This window comes from Palaemon carinicauda, chromosome 16 (assembly GCF_036898095.1).
Source record: "Palaemon carinicauda isolate YSFRI2023 chromosome 16, ASM3689809v2, whole genome shotgun sequence".
Taxonomy (NCBI): Eukaryota; Metazoa; Arthropoda; class Malacostraca; order Decapoda; family Palaemonidae; genus Palaemon; species Palaemon carinicauda.
Window position 1 is genome coordinate 24265354 of NC_090740.1, and position 10000 is coordinate 24275353.

The 10000-nt window shown below is 35.2% G+C and overlaps 1 long non-coding RNA gene across 1 annotated transcript in view; it reads left to right on the forward strand.

Moving 5' to 3' along the window:
• The window catches only part of LOC137654980 (uncharacterized), a 728027-nt gene that overhangs the window by 148328 nt on the left and 569699 nt on the right, over positions 1-10000 (forward strand). The window lies entirely within an intron of this gene.

A 10000-nucleotide genomic window follows, 5' to 3' on the forward strand; every position in this document is an offset into this window, starting at 1 on the left:
TGTAACTGTAAATGGCTTTTGCTGAAATAAATATTATTATTATTATTATTATTATTATTATTATTATTATTATTATTATTATTATTATTATTATTTATTATTATTATTATTTTTATTTTTATTTATTATTATTATTATTATTATTTATTATTATTATTACTGTCTTGGGTTAGAGTTCTCTTACTTGAGGGTACATTCGGGCACAATATTCTATCTTATTTCTCTTCCTCTCGTTTTGTTAAAGTTTCTATAGTTTATATAGGAAATATTTATTTTGGTGTTGTTGCTGTTCTTAAAATATTTTATTTTTTCTTGTTTCCTTTCCTCACAGGGCTGTTTTCCTTGTTGGAGCCCTTGGGCTTATAGAATCCTGCTTTTCCTACTAGGGTTGTAACTTAGCAAGTAATAATAATAATAATAATAATAATAATAATAATAATAATAATAATAGTATTATTATTATTATTATTATTATTATTATTATTATTATTATTATTATTGTTGTTGTTGTTATTAAATTCATTGAGATTCTCCACGAGGATGATCAGCATACATTAATAATTCTCAATGTGGTTCTGCATAAGGTTCTACATTAGAAAATACTGTGGCCTGGTCTCACTTTCCTCAAATTGTTAGACTAAAAAATTAGCTATGCTAATGTGTGACGCCTACCGTCCACAATTTTCCACGTCCCTTGTTTCCCCCCCCCCCCTCCCGTCTCTCCTACTCTCTGTATCTTCCTTTCTAACCCCACTCCCCCCCCCCCTCACCACCACCGATCTTGTAACACAGCTCGGCCAGAGACTTTGATAAAGTGTTAAAGTCGTCCGGGTCATTTGTTTGTTTGTTAAGTATTTTCGCTTTTCGTCAGAGGCGCTTATTATTATTTTGCGGGTGAATTCGTCGTTTGTCACGTGTCGAGAAATCTGTCAAGCGCTTAGCCCCCGATTCGTCGCTGTCACTTGGCCTTAATGAGACTCGGCAAGATGATCTTGACGTATTTTTGTTTCGGATGACGGGGGGGGGGGGGGGGTAGAGGCAGGATATCCTCCTCCCACTTACTTCCTCCTCCCTCTCCCCCCTATCCTTTACCTTTTTCTCCTCCTCCTTCTTCTTCTTATGAGCACTGGAGGTGATAAAGGAGTCCTTTGCGTGCGACATCCTTTGAAGGTGTGACAATGAGATTTTTTCTTTCGTTATGAGACAATGGCCTTGCTTCGTTACACGTATTTCCTCCTCACAGGTAATTGTGTCATTCTTTATGGATCCCAATTTCCATATAGGTTTGCAACGTTCCAAAAATTTCCAATGCTTTTCTGAGCCTCGTCTGGGCAATACAATATGTTTACAAATATTCCTACACGTATGCATGAATATGCATATGTTTATTTAGCTTGATGAAAATACAAGAAACTGATGCATTTAAAAAATTATTTTCTATACGTTTTTGTGTTATCATAATATACTTATGACAATCAATTTCGTAGTCTCTGAGAATATGGAAACGGAAAAAAACCCATGTCCTGCTATAAGAAAGATGAGGAAGAATTGTCAAATCTACTGACTAGCTTCCCAAGTTCCATATAGGTTTGCAACTTTTCAAAATTTTTCAATGTTTTTCGTAGCCTCTTATGTGCAATACACTATGCTCACAAGTATACCTACATTGTACGAATACACAAGCATAAAGATGCGTATGTTTATTTTCCTTGATAAAATTACGAGAAACTGGTGTATTTAAAAATGATGTTCGAAGTTTTTTTAATTTTAATATAAGATTATTATTATAATAATTATATATAAAAATCGCAGACCCCTAGATTACAGAAACGCAAACAAGCACAAAATTTACTTGCCCTACATCGTGAAAAGTTTGCATTAAAAAAACGGTAAATGCCTGGCAACATCTATTCCAGGATTTTTACCGTTTAAAAAACCGATATATTGACGTAGAGTGATATTACGGGCACCAACCCGTATAAGATAATAACAAAGTAGGGTAAAATTACGGTCGCCTGTATTTTACAAAAACATGGATAAGAATAGTATATTTTTATGGAGAATTTCTGATTAAAATCACAGATTTTTTAATAGTGTGCTATAAGATGAGGAATCATCAAAGCTACGAACTAGCTAGGGATTGCAGAATCCTCCACCGGACAATAGTGTCTTACTACTTGTTTCCCCTAAGGCGAATGAACCATCAGTTATTTCACATATCTTTCTAAGTACTAAGTTTTATCCATTGTGCAACAGGTATATGTTGTCGAATATTTAGAATATTTTTTTTTTTAATACAGTTTCGTTTCTAATACTGTCTGGAGAGTCAGTGCATAATGTTGCTTGTTTTGCTTCGGTTTATTATTTTATAAAAACAGCTCATTACTTCGTCCTAAAATTGTCTACTATTTTTAGCAAGTTAAAAAGACGTTTTCTTTACACATGTGTAAAGCGGGGTTTGCTCAGTCAAACGGTTCGTCGAACTCTGTTGTCAAACCTGCTTACCAAACGTTCGAAGAGGTGGCAGACATTCGCAAATGCATAAGGTTTGTGGACAATGAAGCCCCGCCCACAAAAGTCATACTAGAACAGACTTTCTTCGAACCTTTCGACGAACGTGTTCGACAACCGAATACCCCGTTTACATGTTCGAACATCACTTCAAACACTTGTCTGTCGAACCGCATTCGACGAACCGTTCGACCGTGTAAATTCGGCTTAAGAATTGCTAATGCTACTCAATTCGGCTAATGTAATTGTGGTAACGCTACCCCTGTCGATTATTGCTTAAATATCCACAACTACCGGTTTTTGAACGTCTTTTGGCAAAACACCTGAGTAGGTATGCTAATGGTAATCAACTGTTCCCTGGTTTGCAGTTTATTTTCGCCAAGGCTTTGAAGCATGCGATGACTTTCTTACAAATCTGGAAATGGCCAATGCTGCACAGAAGTCCATTGAGTGTGGTCAGGAATTTCATATGTTTAGCCTTGATTTTAGTGCCGCCTTTGACTTTGTTAATCGTGAGGACCTTGTTTTCAAGCTTCAACAGATGTCTGTTGGTGGGTCTTTGCTTAACATTTTTATTGAAATTTTTGGGTGATAGACTGCAAAGAGTAGTTGTTGATGGGCATCATAGTGACTATACAAAATATCTGGTGTTCCTCAGGGTAGTATTCTCTGCCCATTTCCTTCCCTTTATGGATGCTATGCGGTTAGGTTAGGCTAGAAAAGAAGCTTGTTGCACATGTAGATGATGTACCGTCTTGACATCAATTTTATCCCCTGACTGTAGACCTATGATTGTTGAGTACCTCAGTAGAGATCTTGCTAAAATCTCTGCCTGGTGCAAATTATTGGGATGTAGTTGAACCCTAACAAAACTCAAAGTATGACAATGGCTCCTCAACTTCTAGATATTTTAATTGATATCCTGAGAAAATGTTTTAATGTTTTTATTTGTTCATGTTTTAAATAGTTGTCGTCGTACCTGGTCTTAACAACATTAAAATAGATTTTTCATGTATTATCTGTATAAACATAGAAAAAAAAATTTGCTGAAAGTCTGTCATTAAGCAAGTGTGTCATATTAACGGTATTAATGAAATTATATGAGTAAGATTTTATATTTTGGCACAATTCATATTCATGTTAGAACTTCTTTTCGTTTTCAGAGATCCCTTTGAACATCTCATTTTGCTCTTTTTTAGGTTTGTGTATATGTTATATATCTTATTTCCCATTATAAGATGTAATTCTAAAGAAAAATGAATACAATAATTCCACCATGAGGTGAAAAAGACTCAAACAGCTTATCTTAGGAAGTAGAATGCGGATTATCCTATTCTTTTAAACTTAATATAAAATATTCAGTACATGGCATTCATGAAAGAGACTTGAATTTGTAAGATAGAGAGAAAAGGCCAGTTAATTATGATTGAGATGGAAACCGTGCCAGTTATTTTACTTATTTCCTTTCATGGAGGGATAATGAAATTTCATCTGGGTATTCAAGTTAATTTTTAATGGTTCAGAAATGCGATTTCATTCCCAGTGGACGAAACTAAGAGCGGAATCCATTCCAGGCTCATCTGGTGGAATAAAACGTCGCGGAAGAGCAAATGAGACTTCGATCTGGGCTACTTGGGCACCCGTTAATGTTTGCTTATCTCGACACCTATTCGTAAGAATGTCTCCCCGTAGGACCCTCGTCTCCACACCGCCGCTGTCCTCAGAGACGAGGCGCAGTACCAGTATAAATCCGAGCGCAGTTTTGCGAGGTAATAATATTTTTACTTCTCTTTAAGATAAAGAAAAGTCTTTATCTGGCTCTTTTGGAATTTTTCGACGTTGCATTTTTATGACGACTTCCAGGTTTGGGGCGTAACGGGATCCATTGGGAAGCGCCTGGAGACGGCACTAGGAATTTGCTCCTTACGGAAAGTTACGCCATTTTGCATTTGATATTCCGAATTTATGGATCTTCAAAATGCTCTGAATCCATCGTAAGATGTCGTCCGATGATGAATCATCACTGGAAGAATGCGCATATGAGGCCGCTTTCAAAGTTTGGCTTTCGTGAATGAAAAGTAATGGATGTAGAACGATGTCATTTTTATTCAGCGCTATTACATTCACGCAGCATATGCTTATACATCATACATATAACAAGGCACTTCCCCCAATTTTGTGGGGTGCCGACATCAACAAATGAAACAAAAACAAAAAGGGGACCTCTGCGTTAGATATGCTTATATACTGTTTTAATTTCTTAATGCAAATTTATTTTTTTTGATTCGTTAAGGGCAGGTATAAATGTATCTAATACTTTTTATGCGTTTTTTACTGCAAAATCATGAATTTTGCCTTTATCATGTGCTTAGAGGCAGAAAATTGGAAGCATATATTTATCGTTTAATAACACAAGCTCTAAAATGTTTATTACATAAAGATTCATGAACGAGTCCTCGCTTATTTCATTTTGAAGGGAAATTCCCCTCAGCATAAAGGCGAGGTTTCCTTACGATGGTCTTCAAAAACATAACAAAATAACGGTGTGGATGCCCAAAGAAGATTATAAAATGACAAAAATTTTGAAATTGTAAAATCTCCAGTCCTTAATTTATGCCAATTCTAATATTTGATTAATTGGTGGAAATAAATGATACAATGACTTCATATGAAATTAATTTAATTTTGATAGTGATTAAGTTACACTGGGAATCGTGGTTAATGCGAGTTCTTCTTTCCCACCGTTATCCCTACATTAAGGGGTTGGTTGCCTAATGCGCCCTCTCCAATGCCTTCTATCAAAGGTACCCTCTACCTCCAAACCTTTCTTTCCACATCATCCCTTATCTTGTCATGCCATCCAAATATCTACCTCCTTCTCGATCTTCTCCCTTTAACAGGTTCCTCCCAAGCCCTCCTCACTCCCTCCTCACCATCCATCCTCAACACGTACCTCAGATAATCTCAGTTGTAACCCTCATATCGTCTGTGTAATTTTTACTACGCCTGCCAATTATTTCATAATTTTCCAATCTTTCAAACACTGATATTCCATAATCTTCTTCTCATCTCTGTTCTCTCAAGCTTTGCTTCCTCTTTCCGTCTTAATGCCCACGTTTCTTATCCATACTTCATCACGGGTCTTATTACTGTGCTATGATTTTGACTTTTAGCTTGATTGACATTTTCTTATCACACACCACTCCTGCTACCTTCCTTCACTTCCCCCAGGCTGTTTTCATCTTATTCTCAACTTCCCCCTCCTGACTTATAGTAAATTCCAGGGCACCAGCCACTCGTTGAGATACTACCACTTGAGAGTTATGGGGTCCTTTGTCTGGCCAGAGAGGATTACATTGGGTCCTTCTCTCTGGTTACGGTTCACTTTCCCTTTGGCTACACTTACACCGAATAGTCTGGCATATTCTTTACTAATTCTCCTCTGTCCTCATACACCTGACAATACTGAAATTACCAAACAATTCTTTTTCATCCAAAGGGTTACTGCACTGTAATTGTTTAGTGGCCACTTTCCTCCTCTTAAGGGTAGAAGAGACTCTTTAGCTATGGTAAGCAGCTCTTCTAGGAGAAGGATACTCCAAAATCAAACCGTTGTTCTCTAGTCTTGGGTAGTGCCATAGCCTCTGTACCATGGTCTTCCACTTCCTTGGGTTAGAGTTCTCTTGCTTGGGGGTACACTCGGGCACGCTGTTTTATCTTGTTTCTCTTCTTGTTTTTATAGTTTATATAGGAGATATTTATTTTAATGTTGTTACTCTTCTTAAAAATGTTATTTTTCCTTGTTTCCTTTCCTCACTGGGCTATTTTCCCTGTTGGAGCCCCTGGGCTTATAGCATACTACTTTTCCAACTAGGGTTGTAGCTTAGAAAGTAATAATAATGATAATAATAATCTAAATTGTTCCACCTGTTTTATAACTGAGCCTCTACTTTCATGCTTAGCTATCCTGCTCCTACCTTCCTTACCGCTCGTCATAGCTTGTCTTATCCACATTTACTCCAAAGACTCTTGCCGCTATACAACCCTTCTCTGTAAGGTTTCCTCATTTTCAGCAGTAATGACCAAATTATCTGCATATAGCAACTCTTACAACTCTTCATTTCTGATATCTTCACTTAACACATTCATGCTGACCCTTGCTGTAATCCAACATTAACTCCAAAGGTTTGTTTCCCCAACTGCTGTTACTACTTTTGTCCTTGTTCTTTTGTACATCATTTGTACCATTCTAACCTTCTCCGGAACTTTCTGGTTTCCCTCTAGATTCTTTTCCTGTAGCTGCCTTACTTTAAAGATTGTATCCAGAGTCTTTCATCTTCTCATCAATCTATACTGCTTTTTTCTAATCTTTATAATCTATCTCAATCTCTCAGCTAGTACCTACTCAAAAACATTCAAACTATGCTCTGGCAGTTTAATTACCCTGTAGTTACCACAATCCACAAACTATGCTCAGGCAGTTTAATTCCCCTGTAGTTACCACAATCCACAAACTATGCTCAGGCAGTTTAATTCCCCTGTAGTTACCACAATCCATGGTTAATGAGAAGTGAAAAGTTAAAATACTCTTTTATCGCTGTTTCGAAATATTTCAATTCTACTAGAATTTTTATAGTAATATACATAGTTGTCAAGTGAAAAATGGAAACAATTCCAGTTGAATAATAATAATAATAATAATAATAATAATAATAATAATAATAATAATAATAATAATAATAATAATAATAAAGAAAGCCAGCTAAGCATAATGCCTAAAATACAATGTTAGGTATAGTAAGATAGAGTCATAATTGAAGGTATACCAGTTTTAGTTCAGGAACCACATTTCTCATGTAAGAGATGAGAACAGATACACGTCTTAATTTGTACAAAATAAGACAGGAATTCTATGACATTGGAATATAAAATCCGTAATAAGATATGATCATTTTTGTAACCCCTCAAAGACACAATGATAAAATCTTATACTTATACTTTTATTTTCTTATTTCCTGTTTAAAGTAGGGACTCATTTTATTATTTCCTGTTTAAAGTAGGGACTCATTTTATTATATCCTGTTTAAAGTAGGGACTCATTTTATTATTTCCTGTTTAAAGTATGGACTCATTTTATTATTTCCTCTTTAAAGTAGGGACTCATTTTATTATTTCCTGTTTAAAGTAGGGACTCAATTTATAATTTCCTGTTTAAAGTAAAGACTGTGTTATCGTTTAAGAGAAACAACGTCCCCAATAAAATGCGGACGAATTCAGTGTAACTCTGTGCAATTAAGTCATCAGATCGGATTTGCAACAGCATCGGGGGTTTTCGCGCCCAAAAGCAAATTTCAAGGTCTGGGGATTACGGTTTCAAGTCTGATGAGCTAACGAGGCCATAAACCACACAGTGCAGTAGTTAATGGCGGCGTGAGCAGCAGATCCTGTGCATGGGGGGCGGGGGCCCGGTGATGGTGTCATCCATAAAAGAATTCGTGCTGGGGGGAATGCCTGTTTGACAGTAATTACCTGTAGGTGCATAGCGTTTTGGGCAAACGCTCTAAATGATGATCGTAAGATGGTCTGATAAACTCTTACGAGGAAACCCAGCACCGAAATAAAGGCAAATATAAAAAAAAAGTCTCGCAGACACCAAAGATTTGGCAGTTAAGTCCAGTCTGGTTGATCTTCAGGTCGTAAAGTGCGCTAAAGGAATAGCATCGACCAAGATGGCTTCCAAAGATCGAGGGAGCGGTTTCCTTTTCTTCTTCTTCTTCTTCTTCTTCTTCTTCTTTTGCACCATCGTCATCACCCTTTTTATTGTCTTCTTATCTTTCTTATTATTATTCACGATAGTTACTTTTATATGTGGAATGTTGTTAATTGGGGCTTTTATTTTTATGAAAAGCTCTTATTTTTATTCTTGTAGTCCTCGTTTTAGAAGGGTTGGCAAATCCTAAGACGTTTTTTTCGTTTCTTGACCTTTTTCTATCTTTATCATGCAATAAGATTCGTTTAATTACCTTTAACAACTTCGTTGCGGTGAAAATTATGTTTTGGTAGGCGTATGTTTGTATGTTTGTCTGTCTGTGTGTTTGGGATTATCATAACTCAAAAACTATTTGACCGAATATCATGAAAGTCGGTGGGATGATTAGCCATGATCCAATTTACTTAGATTTTGTGAGTGATTGGGTCAAAAGTTAAGACCAAGATCACGTAATGGTTAAAAAAAAAAAAAAAAATTCCAAACTCAAAAATTATTTGACAAAAAAAAAAATTCAAAACTCAAAAATTATTTGACCGAATCTCTTGAAATGTGATGGGATGATTGACCATAATTCAAGGAAAATTTAAATATATTCTGGAATTGATGGGGTAAAAGGTCAACGTCAAGAAAAGGTAAAAAAGTTTCATTTTGCTATATTGTGGTCAATTTTAATTCGATTAGCATGAAACTAGTACCAAAATGTTTATAATTCAATTGCCTTTCTTGTTATATAATGTGGTTGGGATAAAATACCTAAATCATCGGTTTTCTTGGTGACAAAAGTAGCGGTGGCGAAGGTATGCGCCCTACCGAGTGGTTGTTCGAGTTTATTTTGTTTCTCCTCATGTTGCATCACATAGGGTTAATTTGGATTTTTCTGTTGCAGTTGATATTTTAAACCCCCGTAACCTTATCTTTGTTTATTTCTCAATATCTTAAAATGATTACCGTATTGCAAATTTATCATTATGATTTGCCATAGTATTCTGTAGTATTAGTTATATTATTTTCTTTATTCGTTTCTACAGTAGTGGAACATATCCTTCCATCCACGATTTTTTCCCACACAAGCGTTTTCTCATCTTGCTGCAAGGCATTCTTTAAGCAGTACCAAGAGATATGGAGGGCAAACATATGCTTATTGCCCCAAAGGCCATATTTGTTTCTCATTATGCCCATTCATTTCAAATGTTGAATATTCTCAGGTGAATTTTCAGCACTAATGAATCCCTTGTTGGTAGAACAAATATTATGCTTCATTTGCTTTAAGAAAATCTGTGACTTAGTCTCTAGTTATGAAATATCTCCATCGGAGATTGCCAGTTAAATGTTTTGATTAGCTAAATCATTAATGGCTGACAGTCTAGTTAAATTTAATTGAATGACCTGTGACACGAGACAAACTGTTAGGGATAAAAGCCCTGTAAACAAACACACACACACATATATATATATAGATATATATATATGTGTGTTTATACTTGTGTGTATATATACATATACGTATATATACACATATTATATATATAAATATATACAGTATATATATATATATATATATATATATATATATATATATATATATATATATATATATATATATATATATATATATATATATATATACATGCATATGTATATATATGCATATATATAAATATATATAAATATATATATAGATAGATATATATATATATATATATATATATATATATATAT